A 20541-nucleotide genomic window follows, 5' to 3' on the forward strand; every position below is an offset into this window, starting at 1 on the left:
TGTCTCAGTACAACCTGCCATACAACATCCCTTAATAGCGTTTAAGACATTTTCTGACCACCCTGCATCTCTTATTTGGAATTTGGGAAGATTCTCAATAGGGAAGCCTTTTAACGACGTTTGCACCGAAGCACTGAACCATATATTGAACTCGCAGATAAGAAAGGAAAATCTGCATGGGTTATTTTTATAGACCACAAAAGCTCATGCCCAGCCACATTCCCATACCATAGCACAGGTACAAATGATAAAAGCCATGCGTCACCGGAGAGCGGTTGCAGTTTGCAACTGCGGTAGGGACAAATTCGATCGCCTGAAACGAACTTGCTACAGGAATCAAGGTTAAAGTTTAATGTCCTGTCGACAGTGAGGTCATTAGAGACGGTAAATTTGTGGTGGTAAGTTCCTAAGGGACCAAACTGCTGGGGTCAGCGGTCCCTAGGCTTACACACTACTTAATCTAACTTAAACCAACCTACACTAAGGACAACACACACAACCATGCCCGAGGGAGGACTCGAACCTTCGACGGGGCGAGCCGCGAGAACCGTGGCAAGGCGCCCGAGACTACGCGGCTACTCCGAGCGGCCATTAGAGACGGTATACAAGCTCGGATTACGAATGGATAGCGAAATAAATCGGCCGCGCCCTTTTCAAAGGAACCATCCTGGCATTTGCCTGCAGCGATTTAGGGAAATCTCGGAAAATCTACATCAGGTTGGCGGGACAAGGATTTGAACCTTCGTCCTCCTGAATACGAGACCAGTGTGCTAACCACTGTGTCACCTCGCTCGGTTCGATCGTGCTGAGGGGGCAGAACGTCACATTAAAGTAGGTGGACTGCTGCTGAGCGCCTCGTTAAAGTAGGTGAGCGGCTGCCAGCATGCGGTCTTGCGGGCTCAGGGGGGAGACCGGGCGTGGGCACTGGAGCCACGTGGGAAGTGCTGCGGTACCCAGCAGACGGCCAGAATTCACCACGCGTGTTCTGCGGCAACCGTGTGTCGGCGCAGAGATTGTGAACTTCAGGGCGAGTGACACCCAACACTACAGGGTCGTCCACTGATCGTGACCGGGCCAGATATCTCACGAAATAAGCATCAAACGAAAAAACTAGAAAGAACGAAACTTGCCTAGCTTGAAGGGGGAAACCAGATGGGGCTATGGTTGGCCCGCTAGATGGCGCTGCATAGGTCAAACGGAAATCAACTGCGTTTTTTTTAAATAGGAACCCGCATTTTTTATTACATATTCGTGTAGTACGTAAAGAAATATCAATGTTTTAGTTGGACCACTTTTTTGGCTTTGTGATAGACGGCGCTGTAATAGTCACAAACATATGGCTCACAATTTTAGACGAACAGTTGGTTACAGGTAGGCTTTTTAAATTAAAATGTAGAACGTAGGTACATTTGAACATTTTATTTCGGTTGTTCCAATGTGATACATGTACCTTTGTGAACTTATCATTTCTGAGAACGCATGCTGTTACAGTGTGATTACCTGTAAATACCGCCGGCCACGGTGGCCGTGCGGTTCTGGCGCTGCAGTCCGTAACCGCGAGACTGCTACGGTCGCAGGTTCGAATCCTGCCTCGGGCATGGGTGTGTGTGATGTCCTTAGGTTAGTTAGGTTTAAATAGTTCTAAGTTCTAGGGAACTGATGACCTCAGATGTTAAGTCCCATAGTGCTCAGAGCCATTTGAACCATTTTTTTGTAAATACCACACTAATGCATTAAATGGTCAAAATGATGTCCGTCAACCTCATTGCATTTGGCAATACGTGGAACGACATTCCTCTCCACAGCGAGTAGTTCGCCTTCCGTAATTTTCGCACATGCATTGACTATGCGCTGACGCACGTTGTCAGGCATTGTCCGTGGATCACGATAGCAAATATCCTTCAAGTTTCCCCACAGAAAGAAATCGTGGGACGTCAGATTTGGTGAACGTGCGGGCCATGGTATGGTGCTTTGACGACCAATTCACCTGACATGAAATATGCTATTCAATACCGCTTCAACCGCACTTGAACTATGTGCCGGACATCCATCATGTTGGAAGTACATCGCCATTCTGTCATGCAGTGAAACATCTTGTAGTAACATCGGTGGAACATTACGTAGGAAATCAGCATACGTTGCACCATTTAGATTGCCATCGATAAAATGAGGGCCAACTATACTTCCTCCCATAATGCCGCACCATACATTAACCCGCCGAGGTCGCTGATGTTCCACTTGCCGCAGCCATTGTGGATTTTCCGATAGTGCATATTATGCCGGTTTACGTTACCGCTGATGGTGAATGAAGTTTCGTCGCTAAATAGAACGCGTGCAAAAAAAACTGTCATCGTCCCCTAATTTCTCCTTTGCCCAGTGGCAGAACTGTACACGACGTTCAAAGTCGTCGCCATGCAATTCCTGGTTCATATAAATATGGTGCGGGTGCAATCGATGTTGATGTAGCATTCGCAACACCGACTTTTTTGAGATTCCCGATTCTCGCCCAGTTTGTCTGCTACTGACGTGCGGATTAGCCGCGACAGCCGCTAAAACACCTACTTGGGCATCATCATTTGTTGCAGGTCGTATTGACGTTTCACATGTGTCTGAATACTTCCTGTTTCCTTAAATAACGTAGCTATCCGGCGAAAGGTCCGGACACTTGGATGATGTCGTCCAGGATACCGAGCAGCATACATAGCATGTGGTGTCACCGCCAGACACCACACTTGCTAGGTGGTAGCTTTAAATCGGCCGCGGTCCATTAGTACATGTCGGACCCGCGTGTCGCCACTTTCAGTGATAGCAGACTGAGCGCCACCACACGGCAGGTCAAGAGAGACTGTCTAGCACTCGCCCCAGTTGTACGGACGACGTAGCTAGCGATGCACACTGACGAAGCCTCGCTCATTTGCAGAGCAGATAGTTAGAATAGCCTTCAGCTAAGTCCATCGCTACGACCTAGCAAGGCGGACATTAGCCTTGCATAGCTTGTATCTAAAGAGTCTCACTTGTATCGCCACAATCTCCAGATGTACCAAGGATGGATTTAAGTTAAGTATTCCAGAAGCTACGTACTTTTCTTTATAGCATTCATTACGTATCCTTTCGGCTTCCTCGCATTGTGTCTAGGCTGTCTTGCCCAGACACTACATAGCACACGCCCGTTTGGCATTTTGATCACAATAGCCATACATCAACACGATATCGACGTTTTCCGCGATTGGTAAACGGTCCATTGTAGCACGGGTAATGTATCACGAAGCAAATAGCGTCCACACTGGTGGAATGTTACGTGATACCACGTACTTATACGTTTGTGACTATTACAGCGCCGTCTATCACAAAGCCAAAAAAGTGGTCCAACTAAAACATTCATATTTATTTACGTACTACACGAAGATGTAATAAAAAATGGAGGTTCCTATTTTAAAAAATGCAGTTGATATCCGTTTGACCTATGGCAGCGCCATCTAGTGGGCCAACCATAGCGCCATCTGGTTTCCCCCTACAAGCTAGACGAGTTTCGTTCTTTGTAGTTTTTTCGTTTGATGCTTATTTCGTAAGATACTTGACCCTGTCACTATCAATGGACCACCCTGTATATTATTCCTCAATTTTTGCTTCTACCCTTTTAGACATAAAAAAGCACTCCGTCTTCAGGCCACGAGTGGCCTACCGGGACCATCCGACCGTCGTGTCATCCGCAGAGGAGGATGCGGATAGGATGGGCATGGGGTCAGCACACCGCTCTCCCGGTCGTTATTGTTGTGTCGGTAGCTGGGCCGACACCGTGAAGTTGAGATGGCTGAAAAAGGCACGCTAGACTAATGCAGACGGGCGTGAAGTACTGGAACAGGATACGTAATTAATGTTAGGAAGAAAAGTACGGAGCATGTTTAATACTTAACTTTACTCATTCCTTGTGGTACATCGATCTTGACGATACACAGAAGACTTTAAGTACAATCACTGTATGGCTAATGGCGCCTTGCTAGTTCGTAGCCATTAACTTAGCTGATGGCTATTCTGTCTCTCGGCTAATGAGAGAGAAAGGCTTCGTACAACTGGGCGGTAACTAGGTTCTCGTACAACTGGGGCGAGTGCTCTCTCGTATCACGACCTGCCTTGGTGGTGGCGCTAGGTCTGCGATCACAGTGGCGACACGCGGGTCCGACATGTACTACATGGACCGCGGCCGATTTAAGCTACCACCTAGCAAGTGTGGTGTCTGGCGGTGACACCACATTCCTCCCCCGCAAATCGGCGAACGGTCGTGTGATAAGGCTTCCGCCCGCCGTGGGGAGGACCACATGTTGACGTATGCGATGAGGTGGGGAGCCTAACAACAGGCGAGGCTGTGCCACCCGCACCCGGCCATTCGGTCCGAGGGGAGCTAGGAAACGCCTGAAAAACTAGTCCAGGGTGCACGTCAACATGCGGTGTATGCGCCCGTAAAGAGACAGGAGTGACCGAAGGATCAATCTCCATTGCGTCGGGGTAGCCGACGCGCGATGACGTCATGTGGTCCGGAGCGGGCGGGAGTTCCATGGCGGAGGACAGCTGGTCACGGGAAGCGATCGGCGGCGCGTGACCCTGGGAGGCGCTTGGCGGCTGCAACGAAGCGTCGAATGCGGGCGGCGCCGGCGGGAGAACAAGCGGCGGCGGCGGCGGCTGCTGCTGCTGCTGCGGCGGCGGCGCGTCGCCATGGGGCAAAATGGAAGGCATCGTCGGTAACACCTGGGGATGAGGCGAGCCAGTAGATGGGTCCCCAGGGCGCTGACCGGACGGCACCGTCGCTGAAAGCAGACGGGGAGCGGCAGAACCCGAGCGACGACAGAGGCGCAGCTGATTGAGATGCCGACGCACCTCACCAGAGGCCCCCAAAACCAAATACATCGCGCGGCCGAGGCAGCGAAGAATGCGCCCTGCGAGCCAACGCCGTGAACCTCGATAGTTGCGATAAAATACAACGTCGCCTGGAGCAAAAGCAGGAGTCTGCCGCTGCACAGGAACCTGATGCGGCGGATGCAGCAAAGACATCAAGGTGCGATGAGGACGACCGTGGAGCAACTCAGCCGGCGAGCGACCATCTCGGGGCTGAGAGCGATACGAAGACAAAAAGAGCAACAATGCGTCCTCCCGAGAATGCGACTCTTTCAATTTCAACATCTGTGACTTGAAAGTCCGGACCAATCGTTCAGCGGCACCGTTGGACTGAGGCGAAAACGGCGCGGATGTCAGATGTTGAATACCATTGGCCTGGCAGAATGACTGAAATTCTGCGGACATGAATTGTGGGCCATTGTCGGAAACAATAGTCTGCGGCAGACCTTCAATGCAAAAGATAGCAGACAACGCTTGGATGGTGGCGGAGGACGTCGTGGAAGACATCCGGACAACAAAAGGAAAATTACTGAAGGCGTCGACCAGAACCAACCATCGAGCATTCCAGAATGGACCAGCAAAATCAATGTGCAAGCGTTGCCAAGGGGAAGTGGCTTTTGGCCATGCAAAGACTTTCCGCGGCGGTGCGGATTGTTGTTCGGCACACGCCGGGCACGAAGAACACATATTCGTAATCGCAGCATCGATTCCGAACCAAGTACAGTGCTGACGAGCAAGTTGTTTCGTTCGCACTATACCCCAATGTCCTTGGTGAAGAAGCCGTAAAACAGAGGACTGTAACGAACGTGGGACCACGACTCTGGACTGATCATTATCAGAACGCAACAACAAAACACCACGTCGAACAAAAAGTCTCTCCTTGTGAGCAAAAAATCGGCGAACCAACGGATCCTCGATCCGAGACTTTGACAAAGGCCATTGCGTAGCAACAAAACGTAAAACAGTAGCATGGACAGGGTCAGCAGCTGTGGCTGTAGCGACACGACGAAAATCAATCGGAAACGATTCGACCACTTCATCGGTTTCCGAATCAATGAACATGCAAGCAAGTTCGGAAGAATCGAATGCTTTATCCTCAGCAACAGGCAAACGGGACAACGCATCGGCGTTTCCGTGCTTAGCAGTGGACCGATACAAGATATCGTAGCGGTACTGCGAGAGGAAAATAGACCAGCGAATGAATTTCTGCGCTGTACGTGGAGGTACAGGCTTGGTCGGATGAAAAAGCGATGTCAAAGGTTTGTGGTCTGTGATGATGGTGAAGTGACGACCATACAAGAAATCATGGAACTTAGTAACACCAAACACGAGAGCCAAAGCTTCTTTCTCTATCTGTGAATAATTTCTTTACGCAGACGAGAGCAATTTGGACGCAAAGGCAATAGGGCGATCATGCGAGCCAACTTTGTGCGCAAGCACAGCACCGATCCCGAAATCCGATGCATCTACCATCAACAAAAGGGGTTTCTGGGGATCGAATGGCGTAAGGCAAGATTTAGAAAGCAACGCCGATTTCAACTGGCGAAAGGCGCGTTCGCATTCCGTCGTCCAGACGAACGGAACACCTTTACGGCGTAAGCGATGAAGCGGAGCTGAAATGGAAGAGGCATTGCGCACATATTTATTGTAATAATTAATTTTACCCAACACACTCTGTAGCTGTTTCACATTTTGAGGGGAAGGCAATTCTTGTATAGCACGGAGGTGCTCTGGACTCGGATGTATGCCTTGGGCATTAATGACATGTCCCAGGTATAGTAAGTCACGAGCAAAAAACACACATTTGTCCTTCCTCAAGCGAAGACCATTTTGCCGCAAGACCTGAAATAATGTGCGTAAATTCGCAAGATGATCTTCTTCTGTCTGTCCGGAGATCACTATATCGTCCAGATAGTTTGCTGCAGTAGGGACCGACGCACAAATAGTTTGTAAATATTGCTGAAACAAGGCAGGGGCGGATGCACACCCGAATGGCAGTCTTTTGAAGCGGTACAATCCAAGATGCGTGTTAACCACCAATACGCGCTGGGAGTTGTCGTCCACCGGTATTTGCAAGTACGCATCGGCTAGGTCCAACTTTGAAAAATATTTTCCCGGGCACAGTTTAGCAAAAAGATCTTCCGGGCGGGGCAAAGGAAAAGTAGCAGTCACTAGCTGTGGATTCACTGTGGCCTTGAAGTCCACGCAAAGTCTCAATTTTCCGGAAGGTTTTGGCAAAATTACTAAGGGTGAGGCCCAGAGAGAAGCTTGCACACGTTCAATTACACCCTGTGATTCGAGATCGTGTAACGTTCTTGCGACCTCATCACGCAATGCGTGGGGAACATTGCGCGCCCTGAAAAATTTCGGTTGCGCGTTTACCTTCAGTTCTAAATGTGCTGCATAGTTTTTAGCGCAACCTAAGCCCGGTGCAAAAATGTCTGCAAATTCGTCACACAGCCGAGAAACACTGTCTGTAGGCACAGTCTGATTCACTGATAGGACCTGATTTACAATAGACATGTTAAACAACCGAAATAAATCGAGACCAAACAAGTTCACTGCAGAAGAAGAACGAAGAACGTAAAATGACACAAGTTTTGTTTGCCCTTGTATGTTGCAAGAAGGCTGCACTGTCCTAACACAGGAATTGTCTGTCCGGAATATGTAGTTAGCTTAACATTTGCGGAACGCAACGGAGGTTTGCCCAGTTGTTTGTATGTGTCATGATTGAGCAATGAAACTGCAGCTCCGGTATCGAGCTGGAATGGTATCACTTTGCCTTCAAAGTCTAAGTCCACAAAAAGTTTATTGTTCTGCTGACGACAAGAGCGACTGTTTTGTGCAATTTGAATAGACACTGGTACAGAATCACTTGCTAATTGACGTGATTTCCGGCGACGTCGACGCACAGTTTTTGTGGGACGATCACAGTTACTGTTAGAGAAAGTGTCACTGGACGAAGCGGAATTAACGACATGAATGTCCATAGGCGAAGGTCCACGAGCCTGAGTGTCCTTGGTTCGATTCCGGCGCAAAGCAAAGGGCCTGGAATGATTGTGATTGTCTGATCTGAGCTTTTTCTGGCAAACACTTTGAACATGTCCTTTCTTATTGCAGAAAAAGCAAATAGCTCGGCGTGACGGGCAATGTTCACGCGAATGTCTAGTAGCACACCTCGGGCACGATTTCACTACATTTGTGGGCTGGCGCGGCACACGTGGCTTAGCGCGCGGCGTCAGCTGTGCGGACGTGCGCGAGGCCCGGTTACCGGGCCGCGCAGCGCGTCCAGCGGGCCGGTTAATGTTACACACGGCTGGCGAAGTTTCAAAAGATTCCTGAGCACAGTCAAGTGTGTCCTGTCTATCCAATATGTCTATCACTTGTTGAAGGGAGGGATTAACTAGTTTCAAAATTTGCTCCCGTATGCGAACATCAGAAACGTTCTGTGCAATTGCATCACGCACCATTGTATCTGAATAAGAAAGACCACAGTCACATTCAAAGGCACAGTCCCTAGTAAGTCCTTGCAATGTTGCTACCCACTCCCTATTAGTTTGACCGGCCGTACGTTTTGTACGAAAGAACGTATACCGTTTTGCAACCACATTAACTGTTTCTTTGAAATAGGCATCCAATGCAGACAAAATTTCCTCGTAGGACAGAGTTGCTACGTCTCGTCGGGGAAACAATTTCACTATCACACGGTATGTGGACACACCGACACAAGAAAGCAAAAACGGCTGCCGCTCATTACCTTGAATTCTGTAGGCTGCTAGATGAAAGTTGAACTGGCGAGACCACTCGTGCCAGGTCTCATCGGCTGCCACGTATGGTCGAAAGGGAGGTGCAACAGCGTTTAGTGGCAGCGGTAGCGAAGAAGCGGCGGCGGCCGCATCGGTTTGAATGGTACGTTGACCCTGGACGAGCTGTCCAAGGGCATCCAGTAACGCCTGCGTCTGCTGATTCTGCAAGCGATAAAATTCGGACAGTACATCTGGAGAATGTGGCGAAGCCATGACACAATTAAATGTAAGCAATCAGAAAGAACTCTTTTATCCCATCCTCGTCGCCAATGTTGTGTCGGTAGCTGGGCCGACACCGTGAAGTTGAGATGGCTGAAAAAGGCACGCTAGACTAATGCAGACGGGCGTGAAGTACTGGAACAGGATACGTAATTAATGTTAGGAAGAAAAGTACGGAGCATGTTTAATACTTAACTTTACTCATTCCTTGTGGTACATCGATCTTGACGATACACAGAAGACTTTAAGTACAATCACTGTATGGCTAATGGCGCCTTGCTAGTTCGTAGCCATTAACTTAGCTGATGGCTATTCTGTCTCTCGGCTAATGAGAGAGAAAGGCTTCGTACAACTGGGCGGTAACTAGGTTCTCGTACAACTGGGGCGAGTGCTCTCTCGTATCACGACCTGCCTTGGTGGTGGCGCTAGGTCTGCGATCACAGTGGCGACACGCGGGTCCGACATGTACTACATGGACCGCGGCCGATTTAAGCTACCACCTAGCAAGTGTGGTGTCTGGCGGTGACACCACAGTTATGATGGTATTCTTGACAGACACCGCTACTATTCGGTCGAGTAGCTCCTCAATTGACATCACGAGGCTGAGTGCACCCCGAAAAATGGCAACAGCGCATAGCGGCTGGATGGTCACCATCCGAGTGCCGACCACGCCCAACAGCGCTTAACTTCGGTGACCTCACGGGAAACGGTGTATCCGCTGCGGCAAGGCCTTGCCTCTTTTAGATATAGGTGTTTCCTAAACATCAGTAATTTGTCGAGAATGACACCCAAATATTTAGGGCGTCGACAGTGTAGTAATTTTTTGTTGTGGAAGACTATAAACTTCCGTATGAGCTCTAATTTCTCTAGTTTTCTGATTCTGGTCATTTCGCGAGGCGTATGTCGGAGGAAATAATATGCTGACGAACACGTCTTCGAACGTGATGATGATGAGTCCCATACTTCTTTACAGAGTGTAGGGGAGCGACGCGGGAGACCAGCGCCGTCTTACTAGGCAAGGTCCTAGTGGAGGTGGTTTGCCATTGCCTTCCTCCGACCGTAATGGGGATGAATGATGATGATGAGGACGACACAACAACACCCAGCCATCTCGAGGGAGGAAAAAATCCCTGACCCCGCCGGGAATCGCACCCGGGACCCCGTGCTCGGGAAGCGAGAACGCTACCGCGAGACCACCAGCCGCGGACGTACTGACTTAGAATTTCAGTAGTAGCCCCTCTCGTGATACAGAAAGCCTCCCTTGTAGCCACTGCCAATGGCGTTCGTTCAGCGTCTCTGTAACGCTTACGCGTCGGCTAAACGATCTCGCAAAGACACATGCCGCACTTTGTTGGATTCCCTCTCTCTTTCTTTTTTTTCCTCTTTCTCTCCCTCTCTCCCACTCCTACATCTTATATTAACCCAGTTATAGCAAACTTCTTTACGGAAAAATCCGAAGAGCAGGAATTGGAAACTGCGATCAAGAAACCGAATATCTGGTCCCGATACGTGGATAATACGTTTGTTTTGTGGCGGCATGACAGAGAGGAACTAGATCGTTTTCACAAACATCTGAACGGGATCCATCCGAATATTCAGTTTAACAAGGAGGAGGAGGCAGGCGGAAGATTAAATTTTCTTGATATGCTAGTTTTCAAGGAAGAAGATGGTAGCTTGGGCCACACGGTTTACCAGAAACCCACGCACACTAACCGTTACCTAAACCGGGATTCGAATCACCACCCACAACAAAAGCGAGGCATCATGCAAACGTTGGAGGCCAGAGTAAGGAAAATTTGTGAACCAGAGCTGCTTGACGCAGAATTAAAACATCTCAATAATGCATTGCTCAAGAATGGTTATTAGTTCGCTGAGGTGAAAAGAGCTTTAAGACCACCGCGTAGAAATCACAGTGATGCTCAAACGCAGGTGAAATCGAAAGTTTTCCTACCATTCATTAAGGACGTAACTGACCGCATAGGAAACATCTTGAAAAAGCGCAGCATCGCTGTAATTTGCGCACTCACGAGGAAGATACATCATCACCTAAAATCGGGCCAAGGATGCTCGCCAACCGCTGAAAAAATCTGGAATTTATAGGATTCCGTATAGTTGTGGGGAGGAGTACGTCGGTACTTATGCGATTCGAAGGTCATAAGGGTAACTGCAGAAGAGGGCAGTTTGACAGATCAGCTGTTGCGAAACATGCTTTGCAGCCAGGAGACCACCGCACTCATTTTGGCCGGACTTAGGTAGTGGCAGCCACAAGCGGAGACCACGAAAGGCTGTACAGAGAGGCCATAGAGATTGTGAAACACCCCAGGGATTGCAGTAGGAAGGAGGAGGGCGTGAAACTGAATGAAATTTGGATTCCGGTGCTGAAGAAGACGTGTACCAGCCTCCCACCATGGGGTGATAGTAAAGCAGACGACGGCAGTCAACGGCCGGTTGCGCTCGCGTATTCAAAACATGTGACGTCACGCCACTGTACGGAAGGTCGCGGAAACGGAATTTTGCTGTAGTTAGTAGCGAGCCAGGGTGCAAATCGGACATTCGACAAAGCTACAATCCTCCTTGAAAATGTCCTCCGCAGATGGGGAAGAAACGTCGGGTTTTAAAGTGAAATCCCTTCGACTACCGCCGGCCGCGGTGGTCTCGCGGTTAAGGCGCTCAGTCCGGAACCGCGCGACTGCTACGGTCGCAGGTTCGAATCCTGCCTCGGGCATGGATGTGTGTGATGTCCTTAGGTTAGTTAGGTTTAAGTAGTTCTAAGTTCTAGGGGACTGATGACCACAGATGTTAAGTCCCATAGTGCTCAGAGCCATTTTGAACCTTCGACTACCCCATAATAGTCCGGAATATTTTATTAATTGTGACCATTCCGGCCGTAAAAGATTACATTTTGCAATGATTTAGATCTGTTTTAGACAAAATAAAACCAAAACGTCATAGGACTTTTAGTCAGATCGATAGGAACTGAATGCTTCTCACATTGCTCTCCTTACACTCATTTTGGCTTCGTTCAGCTTTTGTCTGTTAATGCGAAGTAGAAGTCTTTCTATTTCGCATAAATCTGTGGTTAAAATCTCTTTGCTTTCGTAGTTGCTTTCTAAAACGGTATTGTTCAACGATGGTTCTTTACCGTCCTTCAGAAGCTTGCTCGGCACATACTGATCAAAAAGAGTATTGTAGAATGCTTCTGAATTTCGTCCATTTTTGAACATCATCTTACTGAGAGCTGAATTCTTGAAGCACTTCTCTGATATCTTGAATCCTGTGTTCTTTATTGTGTAACCTTAAACTATTCACAGGAGTCTCGTTTCTTGTGCCTGAATATGATTTTCTTGCTTTTTTGTAGTCACCCCTATCTCGCTTCCATATAGCTGTATGGGGGACTGCAACAGTCTTGTAGAATTTCAGTCTTTTTCTAGTTTTGTTTTTAAGGTTTCTGTTAATTGTTCCACATAACTGGCTAAATTTACTAAGCTTAAACTCTATATCTTTGCTGTAAGTAACTGAAGTAGATGAATTGGTCTAAAAACTTCTGCTCTATCACTATTTCCCCAAGGTGGCCGTTGTCTTAGTTTTTTCTGTTGAGATCTCCCTGTCAAGTTTCGCCCTTATTTTCCGCAGGTCCTTTTCTTTGTCTGGTATGATCATTACATCGTAACTATATAGTATGTTATTTAAAAGAATTCTCCTGTATAAGTATATACCTTTTTGAAATTCTGTTTTCCATATATGCATTGTTTTGTGTGTGTAAATTTTTAGCAAAGCAGGCGAGATATTATGCCTTCTCGAACTCCTTTAGTAGTTGATATCTCATTATTCATTTTTTCAATGAGGTTTCGATTGATTGTCGTTCTGATATGAATTTTTATCGCATTTACTGGATTGCTTGGATATCCGCAGTTCGTCATTGTGCCCCAGAGTTCCAGACTACTGATTGTCAAAAGCATTTTTTAAAAAAGATCAATAAAAGCAACATTTGTTTCTTTATCATGTTTTCTGCTTTCTTGTCTTATTTGCTCCAAAGTAAAAACTGCATCTATCGCAGAGCGCTCTGTCTTAAAACCCATTTGTTCCCCATTTAGTACTACTGCTGCTACATTTTACGGTCTTACGTTTAAAATCTTAGCATATAACTTGTAAGCAGAGTCCAGTAAACTTAATCCTCTGTAGTTACTGTGTAGGCTTTTATCTCCATTTTTAAACATTGATATCACCGCAGCAATCTTCTAGGTTTTGGCGATAGTCTTGCTCTTCCAGCATTTGTTTCAGTGATGTATTAATCGTAGGTGTAGCTTTATTCCTTCATTTTTAAGCAGTTCGGCATTAATATATATCTTTCTGTTCTTAAGTGATTTTAAGGCAGAGGTTATTTCGTCAGATTATATTTCATGTAAACCATTCTCATCTACTGGTTCGATTTCAGTTTCTCGTGCAGTATCATCATATCATAACCCTTTCAATAATCCAGCCGTTGTTCTTCCTCAGTACTGTTTATGTGTATCTTCTCTTTTTCTTCTATGACATTTGCTGTTTCTCTTGAACATCATTCTCGATACTGGAAATAAATATATCTCAATTTTCTTGGGGTGCTTTTCTTCGTACACATTAACGATATTATAGTACTGCTTCTTCTCAGCTGTGGGGTTGTTTAAGTATTTCATATACGCTTCTTGTTTTTCTTTAACAGCTTTCATTATATTGTCATTCTTAATTTTCTGGCCTGTTATTTTCCTTATTTTCTTTTTACTGAGAGCTTTTTCTCTTACTCTGTATACTACATTCTTTAGATTTTGCTATTCTCTTTCTATATTATCTTTAGTTTGTAAGTTTGGTAGCTCTGTATTTAATCTGCTGTGTTAAAGGTGTTTGATGTTGTTCTCCTCAAACAAGTGTACTTTATAAACGCTTTGATCTTGTTGGTTACCTACTTGTTTTGTTATTTTCTTCCTTTTCGTAAACGACCTATTCTGGGGGTACTAAAAATACTCTTATCCTATATCTTGATCTCTATAAACTCTTGACCCGCTAGTTTATGATTTACCAAGATGAAGTCAATTATTGATCTAAGACCTAGAGGTCTGGACTATACTTCTGTATTTCCATTTTCTTAAAAAGTGATTTTTTTTTTTGATTACTATAAGGGGCAAAATCTCGTAGTATTTTTTGTTTTTTCATTACATACTGGCATTCCAAAAGACGCTATAATATTCGTTACTGTTATATTTCCTGTTCTGTCATTGAAATCATCAATCTTAATTATCTGATCTGTTTTTATTGTCTTTTGTAATTCTTCACAGAGGGTTGTAAACTCAGCCTTTTTGCGTGGCCTCTTCTTAGTTTGTCTGAATACAATCAGACAGTATTCTTTCGCTTATGTATGTGCAATCTTTGATCTCTTTTTCCCCATTTCTTATGCAGGAGTAGCGCTATGCCTTTGCTTGATTTTTCCATTTTGTTCAATTCCACTACACAGCATCATGTAATCTCCTACATATTACCTTTTATTTTCATTTCTGCATGCATATTCACGTCCTTTATTATATTTGCTGGTGCTATCTCTTCCTGAGGAATACCTCTGATATCCCTGGTTGCTACTTTGAGGTTTCCGTTGATCTATTTTCGTTTGTCCTTTTTCACAGCTTTGTCATTTGCCTTGGAGACGATCCTTTTTCCGACGCTCTTTGGGGTTCTATGAATAGTGTGTTTTCCGAGAGTTGGTTACCAGCCATCTGTTCAACCCTCTTTCTACGAGGACCAGGATTTTCTTTCGAGGTCATCTCCCTTAGCGGATATGGTTTTCCTATTTAAAGGCGCCTTATATCCTATTCCGTTGGCTACGCACACCCGTTGTACCATGCACCGTCCCGGGTCAGGCGGTTCATGTCGTTTTGGGCGTAAGAATAGGGTTTGGGAGCAGAACTGCCTTGAATTAACCAAGGTCTGATTCATTTATCAGATATGAGTGGACGTTCCTGGAGTTCTGATTCTGAACAGGCTACGGGGTCCCTTGACTGTTGGAGATATAGAAGATAAATGAAAGGCACGGTAGGGCCTCTAAACCTTATTCTGGGTCGGCCGGCGTGGCCGAGCGGTTCTAGGCGCTACAGTCTGGAACCGCGCGGCCGCTGCGATCGCAGGTTCGTTTCCTACCTCGGGCATGGATGTGTGTGATGTCCTTAGGTTAGTTAGGTTTACGTAGTGCTAAGTTCTAGGTGACTGATGACCACAGCAGTTAAGTCCCATAGTGCTCAGAGCCATTTGAACCTTATTCTGGTGGGGTCAAAAAAACAAGAGTTGGCCAAGGAGAGCTGAGAGAAAAGAAATAAAAAGCCTGAATCAAGTAACTGGAAGTACTGTTAGGTTTAACTGAGGATCCATGTGGTTGTCACCCTTGTACTCCCAAGACAGGAGCTCGCTATCGGGGACTATACTTTCTCTGAAACCTCAGCAATTGGCCAGTATGGCGTGGGTGACCGTACCAGGAGCTATTCCCTCAGTGGACCACTGAGACATAGAAACCTCCTCACCACGGTAAGATGGTAGTCCATGGAGAGAGACCTATCAATTTCTGCTAAGAAACCCAAATAAAAACTGACTGTGGTGTCTTCCAGAAGATGCTGCAGGCAATACGACTAAACAATGTCACAAAATGAGAAGCGCAATTTCCTGAAGGGGCTCTAAATCACTGAAACAAGACCGCACAGCATAGAGGTAGACAATGATTTGGGGAGGCACAGAAAACTGAAATCTGGATGTCTGGAGGGATTTTGAACCCCGTCCTCCCGAATACGAATTCAGTGTGTTAGCACTACTTTAGCTACCTCGCTCGTCAACTACACAACATACTGATGTATAATCAGAGGACAGAAGTAACACAGAACAAAACGTTCTGAAAGAAGTACTGTGAAAACCAAATTCCGGTAAAACAATTTGCCCACAAAAGGAAAATCACACATCATACGGATCAGTTGTTGCATCGTGAAAAATAAATTAGGCCAGTGCAGTTTGCAATAAATATGACGCACGTGGTGCTGACATGTGGAGCCAGTACTGATGTAAGCACTATGGAGCTATTGTGGAGAGTAGATGAAGAGCGTTTAGGTAGGGAAATATGCATAGAACAATTTAGAATAGACAAAACAACTGAAGTAAACACATCGGGCAGAAAATAGGTTACCCCAGCAGACTCCTGTCAGTATGCAACAAAGCCCGTAGTTTTGTAACGGCCTCAATTTTGAGAGGAAGAGAATCCATAAGATTACTCAGGTCTCCAGCTACCAAACCGTGCTATGTTGACAGCTCTTTCTAACCCGCTATTACAAATAGCTCTAGACATTTTCTGTGCGATTAAGACCAGGTGATTTAGTGGGATTCGAAAAGGAGCCTGAACTTTCATCAAACCAGGAACATGGCTGTTATCAGTTTGGTATGGAATATCCACACCACACCCATCATGAAGGCGTAGAAGAAAGGGCACCACTTGGTTACGGAGAATGTTCAAATGAACATCCTGGTTCATACTCCTCTGGCCGACTTGAACCAAGTCATGTCATGAAACCACTACTGCAGCCCCCTCCCCCCAAATAAATAAATAAAATAAGATAAAAAATAATAACAAAAATAAAAAGCTTCGATACATTTGAACAGACGCAAAACTACGACTCGCTGAACCAGGCTACACACTTAGTCAGCTACGGTCCAATTTTTGTGTTGTGTGGTCCACTGAAGACGTGCAGCGTTATGTGTTGTGAAAACTGGTCTTTCGCGAGGTACCCGAGTCTAAATGTCCATTGCATGCGGTTCCCTTCTGTCGAAAACTTGTTGGAGTGTACCTGCATTCACTGGCAGTGACAATTCCTGTCGAATTTCAAACCAATAGTCATTCAAGGGTTGTGACAATCTTCAGGAAGTTTGAATAAAAAACCTCCAGTCACAGTTTTTCCTCGTGTTTTACTAAATTACACGATACGTTTCGCACCTTGTGGTTCCACCTTCAGGTGTAAATCGTCTAATAGGCCTACATGATTTGTATTTGCTCTGGAGATTTTCCTGTAATGAGGAAGTTAGATGTTAGGTTTCGTTCTTCGTGAATCGAGTGCGGAAATACATCAAAAAAAAAAAGGTTTGCATCACCTCGGTTCCGAGAGTTACGGAACATGTACAGAAAACTGGAATAGAAATCAACATAAAAAACATTTCAGCCCTTTTTATTGCTATTGAAACCCACACATTGCATGTTGTACCACTATACATCGAGACCTCCAGAGGTGGTGGTAAGGATTGCTGTACACACCGGTACCTCTACTACCCAGTAGCACGTCCTCTTGCATTGATGCATGCCTGTATTCATCGTGGCATATTATCCAAAAGTTCATCAAGGCACTGTTGGTCCAGATTGTCCCACTCCTCAACGGCGATTCGGCGTGGGATTCCTCAGAGTGGTTGGTGGGTCACGTCGTCCATAAACAGCCCTTTTCAATCTATCCCAGGCATATTCGATGGGGTTCATATCTGGAGAACATGCTGGCCCCTCTAGTCGACCGATGTCATTATCCTGAAGGAAGTCACTCACAAGATGTGTACGATGGGGACGCGAATTGTCGTCCGTGAGGACGAACACCTCGCCAATATTCTGCCGATATGATTGCACTATCGGTCGGAGGATGGCATTCATGTATTGTAAGGCCGTTACGACGCCTTCCGTGACCACCAGCGGCGTACGTCGGCCCCACATAATGCCACCCCAAAACAGCAGGGAACCTCCACCTTGCTGCACTCGCTAGAGAGTGTGTCTAAGGAGTCGAGCCTGACCCTGTTGCCTCCAAATACGTCTCCGACGATTGTCTGATTGAAGGTATATGCGACACCCATCGGTGAAGAGAACGTGATGCCAATGTTGAGCGGTCCATTCGGCATTGTGTTGGGCCCTTCCATACCGCGTTGCGTGGTGTCGTGGTTGCAAAGATGGACCTCACCATCCGTAGGTAGCGGTCATCCACTGCTGTAGCAGCCCTTGGGCGGCCTGAGCGAGGCGTGTCATTGACGGTTCCTGTCTCTCTGTATCTCCTCCCTGTCCGAACAACATCGCTTTGGTTCACTCCGAGACCCATGGACACCTCCCTTGTTGAGAGCCCTTCCTAGCACAAAGTAACAATGTGGACGCGATCGAACCGCGGTATTGAGCGTCTAGGCATGGTTGAATTACAGACAACACGAGCCGTGTACCTCCTTCCTGGTGAGGAAGTGATCGGCTGTCGGACTCCCTCCGTCTAATAGGCGCTGCTCATGCATGGCTGTTTACATCTTTGGGCGGGTTTAGTGACATTTCTGAACAGTCAAAGGGACTGTGTCTGTGATACAATATCCAGTCAACGTCTATCTTCAGGAGTTCCGGGAACCGGGGAGATGCAACACTTTTTTTTATGTGTATATATGAGAAACAGAGGAAAAGTTACAGAAAAAACAAGGAAGAGCATTTTTAATCATTTGAGGTTAGCATACGTTATTATATTCATAGTGTCATCGCACATCACGTCACTAAAGGGACACATTTGTTAACAACTGTTTAAAAAAACTTCACAGATACAGTTGAATTGGACGTGATGCAAGATGAAGCTTTATCACATAGTGTCAGCGATCTGAGTTTTAAGAAGTTGATATATATTCAAGGAATAAATTTAAAATAAGTATTTAAAATTACTAAAATAACTATGACTAATGAAATCTGTTTCTTATTTAGTATAGCTTCAGGCTTTCTGATTTTGTGCACTTATTTTTAAAGGCTTATTTTAAATTTATGCCTTGCATATATCAACTTCTTACAACTCAAATCTCCGACTCTATGTGATAAAGTTCATCTCTGACCACATCAAGTTAAACTAAATCTGTGAAGTATTTTTAAAGAGTTATAAACAAATATATGCATTGAGTGACGCGATGTGCGACGAAAGTATGAATAAACTAACGTACACTGATCTCGATTTATTCGGTGGGTTTTTCACTATTTTTTCCACTGCTTCTCATATATTTCCACACTTGATTCACAAAACACGAAATCAAACATCTAACTTACTCTTAACAGGAAAATGCATTTCACCTCACTCAAGAGCAAATTGTAACTTGTGTGTGTGTGTGTGTGTGTGTGTGTGTGTGTGTGTGTGTGTGTGTGTGTGAAATCTTATGGGACTTAACTGCTAAGGTCATCAGTCCATTAGCTTACACACTACTTAACCTAAATTATCCTAAGGACAAACACACACACACACACCCATGCCCGAGGGACGACTCGAACCTCCGCCGGGACCAGCCGCACAGTCCATGACTGCAGCGCCTTAGAACGATCGGCTAATCCCGCGCGGCAGTAACCCACGTATTAGACGATTAGCATCTGAAGACAGGTCCACAGATCCGAAATGCATAGCGTAATTTAATAAAACACGAGAAAAAATTGTGACTGTAGGCGTTTTTATTCAAATATTCTGTGTACTGAGCACAGTCGTGCTCAGCCACAAAAGGTAGATAAAATTAAACTGACAATCTTCTCTGGCCTATCTCGGTTAGGATATTTTTACGACCACTGTTCTTAAGACTTGTTTGGCTACAATTAGCCCGCAGTTTCTTGTGGACACGAAAATACACATAAAAGAATCAAACAAGTTCATACACGGTGTGGTCTTGGGCACACGTAAACACTGTAGTTCTTTTCTGGTATTCTGTCATATTTCCACGTCTGCTCGTCTAACCACGTAAATTCCAAATAACCAAGCCGCACATAAACACCACTTTACTGCCGTGACTTACGTCGGCGGTGAACGGTCACATGACCACCTGGTACCAAGATAATACTATATACAGTTCTCCAAAACGATCAGTGTGTTCTTTTAAGGGAATGTTGTAATGTTTTTGTTTGGTGAGTTTACGACCCGAGAACTATTGGCAGATACTTTCCGTCTGCTCGATTAGAGACAGTTTGTTGTTCAAAACAGCAGACAGAAATTTATGTGTAAAAGACTCTACGGACGTATGTCAAGTGTTCTTATTCAGCAATTTTTGGAAACGTGCATCTAAAATATGTCTTAGGTACGAGTGTGATTCAGTCCCTTTTCCTGCAACGGGCAGAGTACTGAATGCTAGCCTACACACAAAACAGCATCAGAAGAAAAGAGCTGCACTCGTTTAAGACAAGTTCCCACGAGAATTATGCAGGCACGTGTTGCTGCTTGTAACGTGGCACGTGTTTCTGCTTGTAACGTGTTTTATTAATAAAGAAGTTGCGTGAAGGAAAAATTGGCCAGGTGCGTGTAGGAATCACGCACTGAGAGTTCCACACAAACGTAATTATGTATACACACAACTCATCCAAGCCGGGAATCGAGAATCTCGATGATTTTTGCCTGTTATCGGCACTGATACTGGCAAGATATGGGTGCCAGGCATTCCAAGACTTCCGAGAATGTTTTAACTTCAAGTTTGAAGCCGGATAACAAATGACAAAACAAATAGTTTGTCGTGTGATATATTTACAAACCAACAATTTTCTAATATTTTAGCATTACTTGCACTGTGAAATCCTTCTTCCTGCCAAATATCATAATTCTAAGTGAAGGGAAAGTAG

This window comes from Schistocerca piceifrons, chromosome 4 (genome assembly GCF_021461385.2).
Source record: "Schistocerca piceifrons isolate TAMUIC-IGC-003096 chromosome 4, iqSchPice1.1, whole genome shotgun sequence".
In the NCBI taxonomy this organism is placed as follows: Eukaryota; Metazoa; Arthropoda; class Insecta; order Orthoptera; family Acrididae; genus Schistocerca; species Schistocerca piceifrons.